Genomic DNA, 21,717 nt, shown 5'->3' on the forward strand with positions numbered 1-21,717 from the left:
TCCGACTCTTTTAAAGTATGGATAAAATATTAGCATTCATTTAAATGTAAATTTCCTTCATCATAAATAGTTTTCAAGATTTTTTCAGAATTTCTTTTCAATATTTCTGCTGCTGCCTCGCCGCATAAACGTCACTTAAGACGTATGTAACGGAGGACAGAGTGAGAGGGACAAGACTAACATAGAAGGTGCACATTACGCTAACATTATAGCAAAAAAAGATTGTATGTGATCAATTTGGTTTTAAAGCTTCACTAACAGGGTTTTAAAGAAAGCATTTAAAGAGTCTTGCGTTTTGACTTGAAAGCACCGAGGTGGAAGATGAAGCAGCAGTGCAACAACACTTAAAGAAAGAAAACTGAAGTGGGCTTAAAAATAATAACCAACAGTGAAAAAAAACCTGAGAGAAAGAGAGGGGTGAAAGAGAGAGACCTAAATGGAAATGAAAATATGAGGGGTGTCCTATGATGTTGTCATTACGCCCCCAACACACACACACACACACACACACACACACACACACACACACACACACACACACACACACACACACACACACACACACACACACACACACACACACACACACATTCTCTTCTCTAACTCTCCCCCGCTCCCTCTATTTTTATTATTCAGGACGCTACTCCTGTCGTTTATGGCTACGTAAGATTTATGAGTTCTCTAGCACCCAGCAGTGTGTGTGTGTGTGTGTAAACAGCCCGACTTTAAAACAGATAGCATTCGCTGTGGGCAGCAGAAATGAGAGGATGAGCTCGGTGTAGGTGGAAGGTGGGAGCCTGAAATGTGTCCATCTGCAACTTTTCCTTTAAACCAGCCTTTGTGTGGACTGAAGGATCTGCTAACCAACCTCATTACACATTAACCAAAAAGCTAATCAGCTACTTTTTTGTCTTTCTTTTTTTTTCCATGTGTGGGAGAGACGTGCATGTGGAGAAATAAGCAGAACGGATTACACCTATGCACTGACTTGCAAAAGCACGCCAGTGCTTGTGGAGGACGGCTGTTTTTCTCGGATGGAAGACGCGCATCGACTCTGCATGTTTCGGATTGAGTCACGGATATTGGGTTTCACAACTAAAACGCGGTGCCTTCCTGCGCCATGGAAATCTTCTTTCCTTTTTCCACTTTCTTTCTCCTTTGGGACTATAGATATGTAGGCCACTGAGGATGACACAGGAATTCCCTTTGATTCTGTTTTTCAAACGATTTGAGAAATGCCAATGTTAAAATATCGTGCACAAGTGCAGAATGATTTTTACAGGACTCCAACTGTGAACTATTTAATTCAGCCGCTGTCACTTTAATTGCTGTGTTATGTAAATATAGCTGTATTAATAGGCTATGAACAGTGGTAGCATTAATGCCATTACCGCAGTTACAACATGCAGTTTTAATAACTGTCTATCAAATGATGCTTCTGCCTATAACCCGCGGCCATCATACACTTCCTTTCACACCTCAGGATTATATTACATAAGCACGTGTCATTACACGATATTACATCACTCACACACGTACACGCGCGCACACCCGTAGAATTTCAACATTACAATCACTTTCAACTTCATAAATATTTTCCATATATATGTAACTGCATTTATGCTTAAACGATATAAATTAAATTATAGAGAGAATACTTCTACTACGAATAGACAAATCAGTTCCTGTAGAAATAGTATACATTCTACACATCAATATAATATGCAGAGGATATTGTTTTTTTTTCAACATATGCAGCGTCCTAATTGTCTAAAAATAAAGGAAAAACTACCCGTCATGCACCTTCCACGTTGCAAAATCGTCACTGTCTTCTCATCTTATAATTCTATTAGCGTGTACACAGCACCCATGCACAAACTTCAGACTTCGTTCTAATGCAGGCTGCATCATGACAAATAATGCCAAAAAAAGTCCGAACTTACCGGAATATTTCCTATTTTCCCCTGAAGTTTTAATGGAGGAAAACGGCTTCCAGAAAGCTCCTAAGAACTGACGTATATTGCGGGAAAAGGGGCATGCGGAGGGGATGGGAAAAGGGTAGGAAAGAGAAAGAAGACATATGCAATCAAACACATCTCGGTAAAATCAGATACAGAGGCGGGTCACCTCTTGTACTCGAATCGAATGGTTGGGTCAGCAGCAACCGCTTGACTTCAAACCCTAAATAATTCACACACAAAAAAAGAAAAAAAAAGAAAGAAAGAAACAAAAACAAAAACAAAAAACAAAACAAAAAACCAACAACAACAAAGAACGAGGCAATGCTGTGCCTAACACCTTTCTAAAAGTGACCTTTGTGCTAGAGGGTGTGAGATGTTATTGAGTCTGGTTACCACAATTACACATTTGTCTTCTTTCCCTCAAAATAATAAAATAAATAAATACAACAAACAAACAAAAACACGCATGATTTCATATTCAATAATAATCTTGCTTATCCCGTCAGCGTACCAAAATGAGTTATGTAGGGAATAGAGTTATGGAATATATAGAATGCATTAGAAATTGTTCATTTGTAGCAATGGCCTAGAATATATAAACATAGACTTTGTTTAGGTTAGAAGGATTTGTGCAATAAATAAATACATAAATAGCTAAACTGTATGCGTAAATCATAATTACCCATCAGAAATAATGCTCCAGTTAGCACACACGCGGATTAACACAATTATATATATATATATATATATATATATATATATATATATATATATATATATATATATATATATATATATATATATATATATATATGAAATCTAAAAACTGCAATCGAAATCGAAAGGCATGCCCCGATTGCATCAAAATTCTGATTCTTGCTATTAAAAATGATCATTAGAATTTAATGCAGGGTCTCGTTTAAAAACTTCAAAAGTTAAATAAACTTCATAAATAATGAACACATCCGAAAAAAACCCACACAAAAAAACAACTTTCCAAAGTCATAAATTCTGTTAAGCACCAAACGGGGACTTAAGAGAAGCAAAAAATAGGGGGGAGAAAAAAAACAGAAAGAGACAGAGAGAAAGAGGAGCGAACCAAAATGAGAACAGGCCCCATAAGGCAAACAGCTGTTTGATCCACGCGGCCCATAAATAACTCAAGCATCACTGAGTGAGAAAACACTCATCCTGGACAGTCCTGTGGACAGTCTTACTGCCGGGCTGAGGACCCACAGCAAGAGATCACATCTAGCTCTGTCCACAGATAAACACATATCCATCTGCTGCTGCGCGGGGCCGTAAACACTGCGTAAAGCGGAACCGTATAATTATATAAGTGGATCACAGGATGAAAAGTGTATTCCATGTTGTTGGCTATTATTATTAAAGTGCTGCAATAAAATCTCAGAGCCGTTCTCCTTCTGCTTCTGCTCCTGACAACTTCACCCAAACACATAAATCAAACGCAAAGGATCCCCCGACCTCCCCGCACAAGTCTACATCACTACTACTACTACCACCAGGCTACTACCGCTCCTGCTGCTATAAAGTTATTTATCGTTTCCATCCAAGAACTCACGCACCGCTCTGGCTACTGTGCATACCCATTGCAGCTCCTTCAGTCTGGGTCTCCTCAGTGTGCCCCCCTTCCCCCTCAGCCCCGCCGGTTACGGTCTGATTTTTGCAGCCGCAGAGCAGGCAGGAGTGGACTAGTCTAAAGTTGCCCAGAAAGTGATGCAAGGGCCGACTAGCTTAGCCAGCTAGCCTGTACGCCGAGACAAAGACAGGAGGCCGCCTCCAGAGCCCCTAGAGCCCCCAGAACAGCTGATGAGCGTTTTTTTTTTCTTAGAGGAAGAGGAGGCTGGGGGAGAGAAGGGGAGTTCTGGCTGCAACCAGGACTCAAAATACCACAATATGGATGGAAGCTTTTCTCTGTAAAAGTTTAAAAGGAGCGACAAAGAAGCAGCAGAAAAAGGTGTGCAACAAAGGCTGTTGGCCCATAATTTATCAGAATGTGAAGTGGATGTGAACAGCAGGTTTTAGACTCTAGGGAGATGGAGACATAGAGAGGGAAAGGAAAGGAGGAGCGCGAAATGAAACAAGTGTGTGATTTTCTCTTTCTCTTTTTAATAAATACAGCAATACTGCAGCATATAGTTGGCTGTAAACATTCAAGGATTAGGATAACGAAGGCATTTGTTTTTCTGAGACTCCATTGCATCCTACAGCTAACAGGTCTACTACTTTTTACGAAGATGTATTTTTTTTTTAAGGCTGAGAGGGTTTATGGGACCTGATGCTGCTCACTGCTAGGCTTCAAAGTTTCGCGGTGTGCAAAAAGTTTCGTGCTTTTCGGCTTTCTCTTCTTATCTCTGCCGGGTCTGGCGGTGAAATCACCAGACCAGTCTTGCCCCCCCCCACCCCCCCACCCCACTCCCCCAAACTTACGCGCGCACACACACACACACACACACACACACACACACACACACACACACACACACACAGAGTTTTTTTTTCAGAAAACATATGCACACACTGAGTCTTTAGAGATACGCGTTTAGTGAGATTAGTTGGACTGCTTTGATTAGTTGCACTAGTCCAACTAATCAAAGCAGAAAAAAATTTTTTCAATCCTGTGCCCAGCGAGAGCTGAAAGCTCTCGCTGAAGCACTCATACAGTGACATATTGGATAACAGCTTTCTAAAAGTGACCTTTGACCCTGGAGCAGCAATGGATAAGCTCTGCAATGATCAACCAACTGGTCACAACTAGAATTCCAGTTTCTGCTTTGAACACTGACTCAGACTCTGATAACCTTTAGCACTCAGCTTTATTTTAAGTTGCAAGCATGAGCAGTCGAGGCAGACTCAATAAGTCAGTAGACTTTTAAAGTATAGGTCTTCAGTCAGCAGCAGTTATTGAAACAGCATTTCCATACTGGCACTGGCAAATTTATTTTAGTTAGAATGTCATTGATAATATGCCTGCAACCCACCTGTTTCTATAATTATTCAAACTAGCTTGATATTTATCTATTTAACCACATCGCAATGATTTTTTTTTTTCTTTGTCAGTGTTTGGTGTCAGCTGTGAGGTTTTAAATAATCTCTGTCTATGATGTCAGATAACTCTGCCGGTAACTCTTTTGTGGAGCTTTCCATGACGAGGTACCTAAGAACTTTAAAACAATCTGACCTTACCTTAAACAAGCTATAGATAGCTTGTTTAAGGCTTGTTTAAGCAGATCTGCTGAGCACATCCCCCGTGTGCATCCACTTTCTGGATTTGACATCATGTGCAACTTCAGCGGGCTTCCGGCCACTTGCATTCTTTTCAAATGATCACAGTGGTTAGCATTTTATTTAGATAGCAAATGGAGTCACAGAAGAGAAGCTGCTAGTTCATGCTTTCTAAGATGAAAATATTAACATCAGAATTTTGGCATTCTGATGTCACATAATGATTTACTGTTTGTCGGAATTAATTTATATCTGATTTTCTTCCATGTTTGCTCATTTTACTCTAAAAGATTCAAAGTTCAAAACATTATTTCCACAATAAACCCAAAATTAGTCAGTTTTTAAATTTCACACATGCTTTGTTGAATAAAAATACGTTTTATCACAATGACACGCACCTTTCTCTAGAACAGATGGAATACCTGTTACACTCTGGGATACTTCCATGTCCATAAGGACACCCACTGCCATCACCACCACCTTCCTCAGAGATCAGTCAATGTCCATACTCTTTGTGTCCAAAAAAGACTTTTTCATCAAGTCTATTTGCAGAGTTTCTTCAAGTGTAATGAGCTCGAACAGCCATGCAGCATTGATACCGACATCACAGACACAACAACAAACCTAGCACTGCAACACATTTCATCTCCTCCCCTCTTGCAGATGACATACCACTTTCAACACCATTTTTCAGAGGGCAGATATGCACCAGGGAAAGAAACAGAGAGAGAGAGAGAAGTCTTACATGTTCATCTGCTTCCAGTTTGTTTAACTAAGGAGTGGGTCTCAGAGGGGGTGAAAGGACTTTTGGTTTGTTTCCCATATTCCATTCTAAATTTAATGCAAAAACAAAATGCCTGGAAAGTCAAATTAATCAAATTCAAACAATTCAAGTGCATGAACAAGCATTTTTTTTTTAACATCTCAGCCAAGGAGCATGTTTGTGTAACTGTGCCATGTGGAAAATTACTAATTCATATCTTTGGTGTTGTTGTTTTATTAGTAAGGTTTACAACCACAAGCCACTCTGTGAGAAAACGCTAAACCTCCATAGGTGTGTACAGCCAAATTTGTAAAAAGTGTTTTTTATGTGAACTAAAAAATATTAGTTCACATCTTTGCTGGTATGCTATTCACCTAGTGAATACTTTCTTGTCATTCAGGATTGTGAAATCTGAATAAACCTACTTAATGTCTGTTGCTGTAGACACATAACTGAGGCATTAACTCGTCCTGTGTACAAAAGACCTGTTTGAACTCTATGTAAACCACGTGCTTCTGCTGAAGCTGCTTTCTGCTTCATGGCCCCTCAAATTCAAACAGGGATTATGCACAAACATATCCAACAACAAGGGCTGAGCTTAACAAGTTCTTACATCCCTTATACCCTTTCATTGTATGATTTTTTTCTTTTCTACACTTAGCTACTTGTATATCATTTTAGCCCAGTGTTACTCTCCTTTACTGCTCCAGGCAGGGTCGCACAACTTCCCAAAGAACTAACCCCATTTCACTAAGAGTCCTAAATCAGAAACTCATACCATCAACGCCTTCCTTTGACACGGAGTTAATCTTTATCAGAGATGCTAATCTTTGACCTCAAACTAAAAGAAAGCCCTGACACTAGGAGAAGGAAAGAAGGGGAAGGGGGGTTCTTGGGGTTTACCAGAAGGTATGATGTGGGGGTCGAATTGTTCTTTCTGCTCCTGGGCCATGAAAAGTGCCAAGCTCACCAAGCCTGTCAGGCATAGGTTGAACAGGGATGGATGTGACCTCCCATGCAAGTGTGTGTGTGTCTGTTGGGGGTGGGGGAGTGGCAGGTAGTATTCACAAAGTCAATGGTTAGCTAATTACCTTTTTACCTAAATGTGTAATATTGAACAAAAGCTCATCGCGATAGGAAAAAGCTGGCAGTTAATGATACAGTCAGCAATGTCTCAAAAATTTCCAAGATTTCCAAATATTTTTTTTTAAATGTAAGATTTCACGTATACCTATAAATATCAAATTGCTCTTAACAGTATGTAGACTGTAGGTACGAGGGAATAAAACCTGGCAGTTATAAAGCAATTACACTGTAAATGTTACTCATGGGGAGGGAAAGGACATACATTACTAATAGTGGTGCGGGCTACTGAGCATATTAAACTCCACTTCTTACATTGTAATTAAGCATTACTTTTAGATGTGTAGACTTTCTGACTTTTATCTAAATTCATAATCAAACACCATATAATATAAATACTGCATATTAAAATGAAATTGTTTATCTGTAAATATTACATTCAAATGTAATAGATTTCAAAAGTGACCTAAAATTTGAGTCAGTCTGTAATTTGTAACGCTTTCATTTTGATTCATATGTCTAATAGGTGGAACCTGGTTATATTTTATTTTTAATATTTCTTTATTCACATCTAAGACAGACGCATAGATGGTGATTATATTGGTCAGTATTGTGCACTGCGGAAACCTGTTACAGGTAGTGACATGCAGGTATGTATGTATACAAGACATACAAGACCCACCATAAATAGTGATGGGTGGGTGGTGGGTGGGGATAATGGTGGTAGTGGGATTACACAGTCGGTTCTTTCTGGATCATATGCTGAAGACCAAAAATAATGACATCACAGAGTTTTGTACCGCATCAATATTTAACTCACTTTGACATAGATTATTTATTAATGCAGAATAGAATGCTGCCACTTGTAGAGTTCCATTAGATTTGGTGTATTATTATGGATCAGAGGAGAATAAACGTAAGGTCTCGTTTGACCATGTTTTTTGTAGAATTTGTCATTGTTGGTATGTAGGCTTTCTGGACATGCAGCCATTGTGGCTGCCTGTTGGTCAAAAACAATCATTTTCTGCATTTGAGAGTTAGTCCATCTAGGGACAGAAGCATTCAGTGATATGTGTCTATAGTAATTTGTGGTTTGGCAGGGCTTTCAAAATGGATTTTCCTAAGTTGTTATTATATAGCTCTGAGGCCTCATTACACTGAATGTTGAACAACCTGCACCACTATAAAAGGCCTGCATCCATTTCCTGACAACATGGTCCTCTTATGATGCAAGTTTCAGAAAAAGAAGCCAGTGACTGTAATATAATCGGGCCACTTGGCCTAGCAGCAGACAGTAGTGTGTTACAGCGGGAGAAAGCAGCTTTATGGATCTCAGCCAGACCTGTCAGGCTTTATACACAGCAACAGTGTTAGTTGTTCTTGCCCCTACTATTTTACTATGATTGGTATTCTGCCCATACTTTGTCAGTGATACACGAGGAAATCGATTAAATCACAGCTGTGCTAGACTTGCTGTGGGTTTTCATAACTTTTAAATCTATATACCTCTATACTTAGCAAAATACTTCAAGGTAAGTCCAGAGGATCTAACCACTGTTACACGAGATGGCATAAGCAACTCAGATTTAGCCTGGATGATACAGGGTGGGAGTATTTGATATGTTCAGCATTTTAGAATATGGCCGTTTTTTAAACTTGATTAAAATCATATATATCAGTTGACATTAGATGTAAAAATACACAAGAACAAACAAGCTAGGATTTTTGAAATAACTGCTTTCTTAGAAACAACAGAAGACAGCACTTTTGCTTTTGCCTTTCCAGACTGGTGGATGTGAGCTCTCAGGAATAGCTCTTCTTATAGTTACCAAACCTTTAAGTGTTTCTCTTTAATAATAATAATAATAATAATAATAATAATAATAATAATAATAATAATAATAATGATAGCATAGTATACTAGTGGGCTGTTTTCCTTGGATGAGTGCAGTTATTATATCTGCAGTTCATAAACAATATGGAGACTACATAAATGAATAAAGTCACAGTTTTGACTCTGAAATCTTGTTCTTTCGCAATAAATGTGTTAAGGGGCTCAAGAACTGATGGTTGTATGGTAAATCTATATTTAATGCACTTTTTTATGGACCTTAATTTCTCACCTCAGCCATTGTATAATTTGATTGTGATCCAGTTTTGCTTATGGTGTTTTCATATCCTTGTGATCACTCAATAAATGGACCCACGTCTTGGTGTAAGGAGGAGAAAGGCAACGCATTAGACCAAATGATTTCTGTTTGTAGTTATTTTACAATAGTTGCATTTGTAATTCGACGTCTATTGATAACCATTTCGTTTAAAATTGGTTGGAGCTAATATTTTTGTGGGGCCAAAGGGTGAGATGGGGGTTGATTTTTTGAGTAAGCAATCGTCACACTATCCCAAATTTCGTCGTGGCTAGCATGCATCTTCCTTCTTTATACATAGCAGCCATGCCCCTAATCGCCGAGACTCATTCTCTCTGTCCCACGCACGCACGCTAACATGCACATACTAACACCTCACTTAGTCTAGCAGGCATACTGCTTTCCAAATGTGGGGCGAGTGAGCAGGGAGGTTGAGAAAGTAAGAGACAGAGTTCGTCCTATTTTCTGTTACCAATTCGGATGCATCTGTCTTCAGCTGCCTACACGCACGCGCGCACAGAAAAAGTGTTGGCTAGCAATAGAGCTTGCACGCGGTTTCACCCTATGGATGCCTGTGCGAGTTTGAGAGAGACCGCGGTCACACAACAGATAATTAATGACATGTCGAGCGGTGGAGTGTGTGGAATGGGGACGCCTCGGGAATAAGCACGGGGACACTGAGCAAGAAGCAGCCCGACAGACCTTACCTGCGCTCTTGGCGTGTCTTTCCAGATGGATATCCTCCTGGTGTTCGGTTTTTTCCTGGTTTCAGTCTGTTTTGGACACGGACGGACACACTAGCTACAGTTAGGATGACCACTGAATCCTCTCCGAAAGGCTTGGGCGTATTTTCTTTTAATTAATTGTACTTAAATACAAGCAGTCGCTCCTAGAGGTTGGAGTCCAAAATGGCACTAAAACTTTATTTATGCCAATTAAAGCCGACGTTTAAACTGCACCGTTACCTGTTATTATAGCACTGGTGAGCTCATTATGGCGCTTCTGTGACACGGCGTAAAGGAGACGCCAATCGTTTGCATGACCGGTTTGGGAAAAGACATAAATCTGGAGCGGCTCTGCTATAAATCTCCAGCAGTCAAGCCTACCTACAGCAAGCACGCTGACGGAACCCGCTTGGTCTGGGGCTCGCGGTGCGACTTTACCCTAAACGACACACCGCATGCACGCGCTCACCCCCTCCGCCTTTTGCTGTAAAACTCCCCTTGTAGCGGGCTGGTACGTTCCTGGTCAGAGCCACATCCAGGGCTTACGTTTGTCTGTTTTGTCGTCCGAGTTGACACTGTCCACCCCACTAATGTTTGGGAGACTGCTGAGCTCCGGTGGGCCTCTTTCTGAGCTGGACTTCAGAATAAAAACGGATAGAGCTTTCCTGGATTGAGGGTGACGCTGTATTCCCTGGGCTGCTTTTCGCTGCTCCTTCCCCTTTCTTCCCTTCTCTTTCGTTTAACTAAAAAGAGGGTCACGCAGTCCTCCTTTTCCATTCTCTATCTTCGTCTTCATCTTCCCTCGCTCTCTTTGGTGCAAGCTAACCAAATTCACCATTATTATTATTATTATTATTATTATTATTATTATTATTATTATTATTATTATTGCTACTACTAGCAATGAGTAACCTTGGTGAGCTAAAACCTCTGCAGACCAAAGCAATCTACGTTTAAGCCTAAAACACGTATCTTCAGGCGCGTCGTAACTGCTTCTTTGGTTACCGCTGGAATATAGTCTCTTCTCTCGGCGGTCCCTGCTTTTCTGGACAGACGGCTTGACACTGTGAACTGTTCCTGAAGCAGTTTGCAGTCTGACAACCTAGACAACCTGGGGAATCTGGGAGGGAGAAAAGGGAGTTCTGGTTTTGTTCCTGTCCAATAAGGGAGTGTGGTTAAGGTGCACCAGAAGGGTTAGCGAGGTTCACCGTAACCTGCCTGTTCATACTGCCTGCGCAAAGGCCAGATGTTGGTTATTACATGGCGTCAAACTGAGCGCGATCAGAGGAGAAGAAGAGGGAGAAGGAGGCCGAGAGAGCAGAAATTCCGCTGTGATTTGACCTGCGCGTTCACAGAGGGGAGCCATTTCCACCTCGCTTGGTTTTACACAATTAGTGGGCGATTTTAGCCTATGCGCAATTACTTTAAGATCTCCGATGTATTCATTATTAATGTTAAGGTTCAAAAGTTGCATACAACCACGCAACCAAGAGATATATATGTGTTCAAATCTATGATGTTGATGTGATATACAAACGGTGACTAGATATGAAGCGTTATAGCAACAGTATTCTAATCTACTTTGCACGTGTGGATTTTAAGTCCTGTTTATCTTTACTTGCGCCGATACAAACAGATGCACTTGCCTCCCCCCCCCCCACCACCACCACCACCACCACAGACACAAATTCACGCTTGTAAAAGGTACGTGTGTCATCTGCCCACGCTTGTAAACATGCCCTCTACACACACAATGAGAGATAAAGAGAGAGAGCGCGCGAATGAGTACGTGAGAGACAAGTTCAATTACACAAAAGTAAAGCCGGTATTTTTAGTTTTCTGTTATGATAGAAGAAAGAGAACGGAGAAAGGAAATCAGTTCGCGCCTGCTCTCTCCCTCCACTCCTGGTGGAAACATTTCCGCCTCAGCAGCTCGGGCTGTCTTATCGCGCTTGTGCTGGCTCTCCGGCCCGGTTCAAATGGGTGATGAAGGGAGAGAAAAAAATGGAGCTCTCGGGTTTTGGATACGGTTTCAGCGTCTCATTTTTCACAAGCTTCGAATCACTACCTTCACGCAGACGTTTATAAATTAGCAGAAGGATTCTTACTGATTTATTTTCAAACGGGTAATCGTCTCCGCGCAAGAAAGAGCTCTGGAAGTACCTGGCGCGCGGAGCGTGAGAGTGGTTAACTCCGGCCAGTAAGAGATATGGGACTTTCGGTTTATTATTATTATTATTATTATTATTATTAATAATAATAATAATAATAATAATAATAATAATAATAATAATAATAATGAGATATCGTCGTGCTTACATTGGTTAATTGTGTGTCTGTACTGTAATAAATCTTTCATGTTAGGGGTCCTTTAAAAGAATGTAACCGGTTTTTGTAAACATTATTTTTCCCACGCTAAATCTCTCCCTCGTTAACGTCCATCAGCTGCAGATTTATGAGGCCGAGTAGTCCTCGGATTTATGTTTTGACTGTTTTCGAGGAAACCCTACTCTTCTCTGTCTTTCCATTTCCATTTTCGTTTCGTTTTTTTCCCTTGTTTTTCGCTTTACCCGCTAGCAGGCAATTAAACTGAGATTTTCTGCAAGCGACTATTGAGCACGATGTATTGGAAAATACAATTAAAAATTTAAAAAAGAAATCAGTTTAACTTTAGGCACCAGTCTTCTGCTAGAAGTGGGACACATTTTGAGGACTGTTCAGTTCGTCAGTGCTGCTTCTTCATTTGGATTTCATTTGCATGAACAGAGTATTTTAAATACACTTTATGATTATTTTTTTAAATGTGGTCACAACAAAAACATTTTGCTATGTAACATACATATGTATAATTTCACAAAATCGCACTGTCTCTATACGGATGTATGTGCCGCACAAAGGTTACATGTCATTTTATTGCGTTAATATGTGGCTACTATATCTCTAGCTTGTGTGTAAATAGAGAGGGCGTTAAAACTGAACTAAATATTTTAAATACAATTTTTAAAAGAATGATTCACTCTTTTCAGATTGGTCGCTCCCAGGACTGAAAATATTTCCTGCTAGGGAAAAAGAACAGTGAAGCAGTCAATATGGCTGCCAGTCTCAGCAATGAGTGGGCAGATGCCTTGTGTGAGGTCTTGTGTCTTGTGCCTACTTGCTTTTGCTTCTCTTTAAGATGCGTAGGATTGTACCTTGTCTATGAACATGTGCAATAAAAGGATGCTTCAATCACAGTGAATGTTAACAGAAACGTAGGACGTAAGAGCAACACAAGAAAACAAGCAATGCACCGATAAAGGATGAAAAGGAAGGTACTTCGACAAACTGCTCTTAATGAGAAATAATACGCGTATCACAAAAACCGCGATCGACAACACCAGTGATATTGAAACATGTACTGTAATATGATAACGTTAGCTTTGAACATCTGTTGAACATCTTTTGTACAGTTGCGGACTCTCCGTGCATAGGTATTTCACATTTGGTTAATTGGACAAAAAAGACAGTTAATAGTTAACATAATATGATCAAATATTGTCTTTACTTTTCTGACCATTGTAATTATAGAGTGGAAAGCAAACCGTGAACAAATGCTTATTTTTTATTCCAATAGCATTTTAGCTGCCTCTTTTATTCTCTGCTAAAACGAGCTGCCAGTATTACAATTGCCCTGCAGCGGGCTTCGGTGTAAACATTAATTTCAGCGTCAGTTATTTGTGGTCTTTCAATAGAAGGCACGCCTCAGTAACACATTAATGCCTAATATTAATTTCTTTCCACATTTGTATTACAGAACATAAGGCTACATAAATACCGGACCGAGTGAACACAGTTCGGTCTCAGAGAAGTTAAACGTGGATAACAGCAGCAGCTTGAATGGATGTCAGACAGGGCGCGATATCATTTCTCAGGACCGTTTCAAACATTTCAATTATTTCAGATGAGTCTGAGCTGGAACTATCTTGTCATACCAAACATACTTAGCTGTGGACACATGGCTGAGATAAAATAAGATAAAATATTTCAAGCACTATTTCAATGCTGCATCGTCATCTAAATACGTGTGTGTGTGTGTGTGTGTGTGTGTGTGGGGGGGGGGGGGGGGGGGGGGTATTGGGGGTTGGTGCCACAATCCACCCCCTTTTCTGTCTACAGAAATGAGGCGAGATATTGTTTTTGACAGGGCTGCGGAGAGCAGGAATACCGGCGGAGAAGCTCTAATTTGGTTAAGCTAAGGTTTACACTGCTGCTGATGGCCAAGCGGGGAACGAGACTACTGAAGGAGAGAGAGGACCATGCTGCAAAGGGGCCCGGCCTTAATTGTAAAACGATTCGAGGGGCACATCCATCAGTTCCAATACCAACCCTATTGTTTTGTAATTTGTAATAAAAATATTAATAATATTAATAACACTAAAATCTGTAAAACAGTCTTGCAGTTCATTGTTTGCAATGCTGCAAATGTATCACACCAAAACAACGCAGCAAGCCTAGTACACTGTGTCTCTCTCTCTCTCTCTCTCTCTCTCTCTCTCTCTCTCTCTCTCTCACACACACACACACACACACACACACACACACACACACACACCTACTGGCAATGGCAACGACAAAAAAATGGAACATCTCATAGTGTCTGACTTTCCATTACAAGAGGGCACACGAAATGCACCCAGCTTAATAGCAGACACGTGTGAATATAAACATGGATGGGGAAATAGAGAGGAAGGTCCTCCCATGTCTGCATCTTATTTTGCTCACCACATTAGAAGCTCTGACTCACGGTGGAGGATTTGAGCCAAAGCAGAGACACTGAGCTCTGACATGTGTAATGGCGAACAGCTCCATTCCGACGGGCATCCACAGAAAATGGGCAATAAGGAGAAACAAAACTTTATTTGTTGCATTAAGTTAAAGTTGATGCCACATAGCGCCTAACAGTAGATAATTTAAAATGTACAATAAGATGCAGTTAGGTTTGTTGGTACGTAAAAAGTCCATCTTCACTGCAAAGCCTGTTTCAGTGCAGAAAGCAGCCTAATGATTGCATTTCATTTACAAACCAGGGACTTAATGAAGATCAACAAGGTTTCCTTGTCATTTCCATCTTTAGTCCGAATTCCTTGGCTGAGTTACTTGGATTCATTTCTGCCTCCCGGCTAGATAGATGAGCTTTTCCTGGCCCATTGGTCTTTTTTATGAGATTTCATGCCGGCCGAGCCGTGCCCCGGTGTGCCAAATTTAAACAAATCTCTCGTTAATTGGTCGTCTCAGTAATTCAAGACCTGAAAGCTACAGCCAAATACTGTCATACTGAAGCGGGAAAACCCGAAACGCCCGGAGTAATAATTAAAGTGTAAAAAAACAAAGCTAAAGGACAAAAAAGAATAAAAAAGAAAGAAAACACAGGGGCGTGCATGGGGGCCGAGAAGGACGAGAGAGATTAAGTGGAAATTAAGCCGGAAGAGGAGGAAGGGGAAAGAGGAGCCAGTGGCGCAGCCGTGGCGTGAACTCTTCCTGCTCTCCTTCCTCTTTCCCCTGTACCGTCGGTCCATCGACCGTCATTTTCCCCAGCCGTCTTACACACAGCGCAGGAAACCGTGATTTATCGTGGGCAGCGCCATAAACAACAGCGCTCCCTCACAAACACACAACGGCAGCCCCGGCCGCACGCTGACACCGAGCCTTACAATAAATCAAGAGAAGTAGCTAGCTGGGAGAGAGAGGGGGAAACGAGAGAGAGAGGGAGGGAGAGGGTGAGAGAAAGAGAGAGGGAGAGAGAGAGGAATGGACAGAGAGTCAGACAGATAGAGAGAGATGTAAAAGCAGACATGAAGTGATGGACGAAAGATGGAGAAGAATATCCAAGTGTTTCTTAAAATATAAACAGCCGTCGGCTAGCATTGCACCGCTCTCTCTCTCTCCCTCACTCTCTCTCTCTCTGGTTTTCAGGCTGCTCGGCTGCACGCTACAACCCATAAACAATGGCTGATGGTGATGATGATAGGTGGGGGGTGATGTGTAAACAACACGACAGAAACATGCACGACATAAAAAACACACGGCGAAAGACGAGTATTTGGGGGGCAATATTTACCACGATGTTAAAGTAGCCTATGATTCACAGAGAGGGATGCGGGAGAAGGCGGCGCAGCGGCGGAGAAGATGAGGAAGGAGTGTGGTTTCCCCCCATGCAGTTCCTTTCCTTCCGCAATACTCACGGTGTCCACAACGACCCGCAAGATACACGCCCGTCCAAATTTGTTTTATTGCAGCCTCCCTCTATCTTTTCTCTTTCTCTCTCTCTCTCTCTCTCTCTCTCTCTCTCTCTCTCTCTCTCTCTCTCACTCACTCCCCCTCTCTCTGTTGGTGTTTCTTGGTGTCTCCTCTTTTGCCCCTCTCTCCCCCTCTCTTTCTATTTTTTCTTCTCGCTCTCTTTCACCGCTGTTTTTTTTTTTTTTTTTTGGAGGGGGGGGGGGGGGGGGGTGAAAGGACAGTTCTACGTCAAGAGCAGCGGCACGTCTCGCCGTTATATTCCTGACGAAAACATATCTATTCTACAACCTCTGCATTAATTATTTAATGAATCACGTGATGTGTTGTTCGGGGCGGGAGGTGTTTGGCGGTAGTGGTGGTGGGGGCTCTCTCCGTTTGTGGGACCCACACGGGCCCGTGGATGCATGCATGCATGCAGGAGTCCAAATGAAGTCAAAAAAAGAAGAAGAAGAAGAAAAGGAAACACTTGTGTTGACTTTTCAGTCGGAGGATGTTCGTGTGTAGGGTAAAGCAGTGGAGGCCTGGGACAGACACACAGAGGGGCCGATAAAAGATGAATTCGTCTTTTAAAAATGACTGCACGCCTCACACTCGTTCTTCGTTATTGCTCACTGTCATCTCTTTCTCAGCTCGCCGTCAGCCGACCAAAGAAGCGGGATTCCTTCCGTTGCTCCGTCTTACATTTGAGCCTGTGCTATATTTCAGTGTTTCTAGAAAAAGGAAATACCCGATGATGGCGGGGGGGTATTTTTCTTGTTTCGGTGTCATATTCACTCCAGTCTTGAAGCTAAACTAAATATTTAACGGTAGCAAAGACTACCTGCCATCTGTGTCAGTGAGAACAAATTTCCTCAAATCTGTTTGTTTGATAATTAGGACAGACATCCTGTTAGGCGTCTGGAAACCCAAAACTAAATATAAGGCAGGCTTTTCTCCGAACTCTATAGGATAATAAAATTCAGAATTAAATATTTTGCTTGGACTCAATTAACCAACTTCACCTTACTTTTTTTAATCCCATTAAGAAGATTTTGGTGCGGTGGCGAAGTGTAATTCGATTAGAATGAGATTTGTATTACTTATTTCGAGTTCGGTAAAGTAGCAAAGAAGAGAAGAGAGCTCTCACAAAAACAAAACAAAAAAAGAAAGAGACCGCAGAGGAAGAAAGAAAAGAGTAGATGAAGAAACAGCGAACTGACAAAACCCCCGCCATGAGGCCGACTGAGCTGCAACAATAGAACGTTGGAATCCTTCTATTGCGGGCTACCAAAGCTCGAGCCGACTCCAGCAGAACAATAGAGACTTGGAGTAGAAAAAAATGTTTAGGCTCTGAAGGCTAACCTAGCTGCTGAGTAGCAAATAAGAAACACTTCAAGGTCAAAGCATGGGCCTCGGGATCCTCAAGAAAGCGCTGATTTTTCCGCTCATGGCGATGGAGAGACTTTTAAAGAGCTTTTAGAAAATCATCCATTAAAACATAAAGGATCCTCTTTTAGGGACTTACCAAAACCGTCAGGGAAAGGTAAAAATATTTCGATTTCTATTCAAGTGACACAAAAGAGCAATATTGGCAAACAAAGAGTAGCTTTCTCAAAAGTGCAGTACAGAAATGCAACTGGCCAGTTTGCTTTTAAAAATGCAATCTACCCATGACACGTCTCCAAATAATTGGCAAAAGGAAACAAATGTGGCTGTAAACTATTAACAGTGACAGACCTGCTTGGACGTGTATTTATTTCTTCTTTCTGATGCACTAAAAACATGCAGATACTCCTTTAAATATACGCTGCCAGCACCGCGGAGATTTTTACCCACAACAAGATTGAAATCAAACATTTGCCGTGGTGATGATGGCGTCTTTAATGACGGCCATAAATTATAGCAATCACAGTTTGAAACAACAGCTAAGATAAGCAGCAGCGAAGACCTGGGCCGGCCTGACAACAGCCATAGAATCAGTCCTGTAAACTTGGCACAACCGCATGCAAAGCCATTACCGCAAAACACCAAACCGTTTCAAAACGTCCCAAAAGCGACGGGCGGAGGATTTTTCACTCATCTGCATCTTTATCCATTCATATCATGAGAACAAAATGACCCATGCATTATTTTACATTTATACTCCTCGAATAATTCACTTATACTCAGCATTACAACACAACACCGCGCGATCCATGCCAGCTTCAAATAGCTAGTTTAAGATTTATCAGTAGAACTGAGAGTCGGCACTTGAAAAGACTGTAAAAGAGTTCTTTGAGATCCTGGGGCTTTCTAGGTCAGTGATGGTAGATAGACAGGTAGATTCTTCCTCGTCGTTAATGATTAACTAAGTTTTGAATAAAAAGAGAGAAATCTTTTGTTAAGATGGATAATGGCCTGAAAATGAAAGTGCCGAGATGTGATTTATCGCTCACATATTCTAGGTGAGAAAATGTATAATAATAATAATAATAATAATAATAATAATAATAATAATAATAATAATAATATCAGTAGTCGCAGTAGTAGTAGTAGTAATAGTAGTGGGAGATGTGTGTGAGAGAAACAGGGGAGACAATGAGAGGGAGAGAGAGAGATTGATTTAGCCTGCCCCGACACGTTGCCTTTTACTGCGCCTCGTAAATCTGTCTCGAGATAGCAGTACGCATACAACCATTTCCCCCCCTAATATTCTTCTCCACGTGCGAGACGTGAGGTCTTCCCTCCGCTCTGGGATTAAAGCGGTGACGTCGCTCTGGGATTAAAGCGGTGACGTCCCCGGGTCAGTTTCACGAGTATAGTTTTAAACATCCTAAAACAGAAGTACTATCTTCTTTTACTCCTCCTTCTTTGTCTTCTTCTCTGCTCTATATAATGAACTAAGTCACATTATTATTTATGGCAACATTATTATTATTTTTTTTTTATTTTATTATTATTATTATTATTATTATTATTATTATTATTATTATTATTATTCAGAATCCTGTTTGAAACTCGCCTGCATGGAATAATTAGAAAACACAACCACAACTGTGTGGCCGTTTATGATCAGACTGGTGGGTTAGTGGTTCACTTTAGTTCATTTTAAAGGGAAAATGGAAAAAGTATGGATTAGTTTCATATTGTAGTCTGTTATGGCTTCACAGTAATTTATATCATATAAGATATTAGCGAGCAGTTAATATATCCACGTACAGTTTATTTATTGTGTTGTAATATCAATAATAGAGCGTGATATAAACTGCAGGGTTGATTGATGTCTGTCAGATTTTCACTTTACAAGACTGTGAGGAACAAATCTGTAAAAACATCAAAATGGAATGGAATGGAAAACTGGACAAAAAAAATTAAGAGCAATATTTTTATCCGTCAAATTCATGGCCAACTTTGCTTAATGTGTGTTTGTTTTTTAGGAAAAATTAATTAAACTCAAAGTACAAGCACATGATGGTGGTCAGAGAGTCCGTAAAGAAAGCATCCAAAAGGTAAAAACATGCAAAAAGCATAATTAGACAATTATTTATCATATCTTTTATCATACACATTTGATTTTTACTATCATCCCTACTGACGATAGACAGTTATAGTGACACCCCCCCCCCCCCCCCCCCCGCCCTGTTACGGGGTATTTAATGCAGCATTAACCTGCACAAGCAGCGACAGACGCACACAAAACATTTTGCCACGAACGCGCCATTTGCAACAATATTATAATGCTCAGACTTATTTTAGAAACAATGATAAATATTATAGCCTGAAAAAAACTGATAATACTACAAAATGTACCTTATTTACAACTGTCTTTGTTGCCTCTGTGAAGTTCTAGCTATATTTAAAGACACATTATTCATTGAAATCCTCACTGTGGAATTGAGGGTAAGCCAGCGTGTAAATGATTGAGATCTTTAGAACATGCCACTCAGATATCTTTTTTTTCTAAAATGCTTGAAAACGATTAGAAGTGACTTATAATAAACGTAAACAAACGGCAGATTTTACCAAATCCTCATTCTTACGTGTCTCCGATTTGCTGCTCTCAGTGCGCTATTCCAACTATACTTTATATGAAAAGGCAGTGAGTCTTTGTCATTAGGATGCTGCAGTAAAAAGTAAAGAGAAGTTGGTTAATCCAACAGTATAAATAGGCTTGTATGGGCCTAATTCTCCGCCATTAGTCATACAGGCAACAGAAACCTATTTATCACTCACATGTAACGGATATGAGAGCTGCATGCTGTATCGTACAATAGTAACTTCATCAGATTGCAGGCCTGCTTGTCTTCAAATTTCACTGGAAGTCTGACAACACTTGGTCACAAATTGACACGTGATTTCTTCATTATACATTTATTATCAGGGACGGGAACATTGGAGTTGAATACGAGCCAGCTGCAGAGCTGAAACAAAAACCAAGCAAACAAATGATTATCAAAAGTTGTTTAAACCCCATTAGAATCATCATTCCATCATTCCTTTTGTTCTGCAGCGAAGTCCACTCGAAAGCTCTTCTGCCGTCCTTGCTACTAATAAAGTTATTAGTGCTGATAAAGGCAAGACACTAGCAATTTCTGTAATTCTTCATTGCCTGGGTTAACGATATAATAATATTTGAGCTCGTGATTAATTGGCACATTATTGAAAAAAAAGTATTTAATTATTTAGAAAACCCTTTGACTAACCAGGCACGGATTGGAATCCACAAAGAGCGTGTATGCGCGTGCTGCTACTTGGCAGCCGCTATTTGGCTCTCTCTTTTTAATACTTAATACGTGTCTACTTTTAAATGGCTCCCCCGCACGCGCTCATGCACGCGCTCAGCCCGTGCAGCACTAAAAGCCTGGCAACCATATATCTCTCGTGACGACCTCCTCCTGCAGCCCGCGCGCCTACACTGTGACCTCTTCGGCTCCTCGAGCTCTCCAGAATAATAAATTTCTCGGGCAACGTGGATGCTGGGAGAGAGAGAGAGAGAGAGAGAGAGAGAGAGAGAGAGAGAGAGAGAGAGAGAGAGAGAGATGACGGGGAAAAGGAGCGGGCGATTTGTCTAGCAATTAGCAAACGCGGGCCATAGAGGGAGGGAGGAAGGGAGGGAGGAAAATACAGAAGTTTGTGTAACTTTTGTGTATCTGTGTGTGTTCCAGTCTATGACGATCGCTGAACACATGCGCTCATATTCGGTGCCTGGCACCTGATGTTCCACTGCATGTGTGAGTGTTCTGTTTCCTGTGCAAAGCTGCTGTTGAAACATCAGTTCCATCGGTTGGCTTAGAGCCTCCAAACAGCGTGCAAAGCAAAGAGCTGCTTGTCTGTAAACTGCAGGTCACATCTGTCTGTATGATCCCCGGCTGTTTCATGCTTTTACTTTATAGTTATTTACATGCTAATCCCCCTGACACTACAAAATAAGTCTTCTTTTGGATTAAGTGAAGCATCAGGAGCAAGTAGTCAAGCTACAGAGAAAACACTTCACACAAGCATACAGGTATAAAGTATCTTTCAGTAAAGGAAAGCTCAGCAGACCTTTGCGATATAAG

At 40.9% G+C, this 21,717-nt stretch overlaps 1 protein-coding gene across 14 annotated transcripts in view; it reads right to left on the reverse strand.

Annotated features, from left to right (window-relative positions):
* The window catches only part of hoxb3a (homeobox B3a), a 79,092-nt gene that overhangs the window by 12,583 nt on the left and 44,792 nt on the right, over window positions 1-21,717 (reverse strand). For 5 of the 14 annotated variants that reach the window (XM_085403080.1, XM_085403072.1, XM_085403074.1 and 2 more), the window contains one exon: window positions 1,944-2,010. The exons of 1 other annotated variant lie outside the window; for it this stretch is intronic. The gene's annotated coding sequence lies outside the window, so the exon portion shown is untranslated. Of the gene's footprint in view, window positions 1-1,943; window positions 2,011-3,547; window positions 5,582-5,605; window positions 7,452-9,907; window positions 13,846-16,022; window positions 16,244-21,717 lie in introns of those variants that run through there. 8 more of the 14 variants (XM_085403081.1, XM_085403078.1, XM_085403082.1 and 5 more) reach the window with 8 other exon arrangements.

The sequence above is a fragment of the Rhamphochromis longiceps genome, linkage group LG4 (genome assembly GCF_057381845.1).
Source record: "Rhamphochromis longiceps isolate RC_006_pf linkage group LG4, R_longiceps_female_GT1.1, whole genome shotgun sequence".
In the NCBI taxonomy this organism is placed as follows: domain Eukaryota; kingdom Metazoa; phylum Chordata; class Actinopteri; order Cichliformes; family Cichlidae; genus Rhamphochromis; species Rhamphochromis longiceps.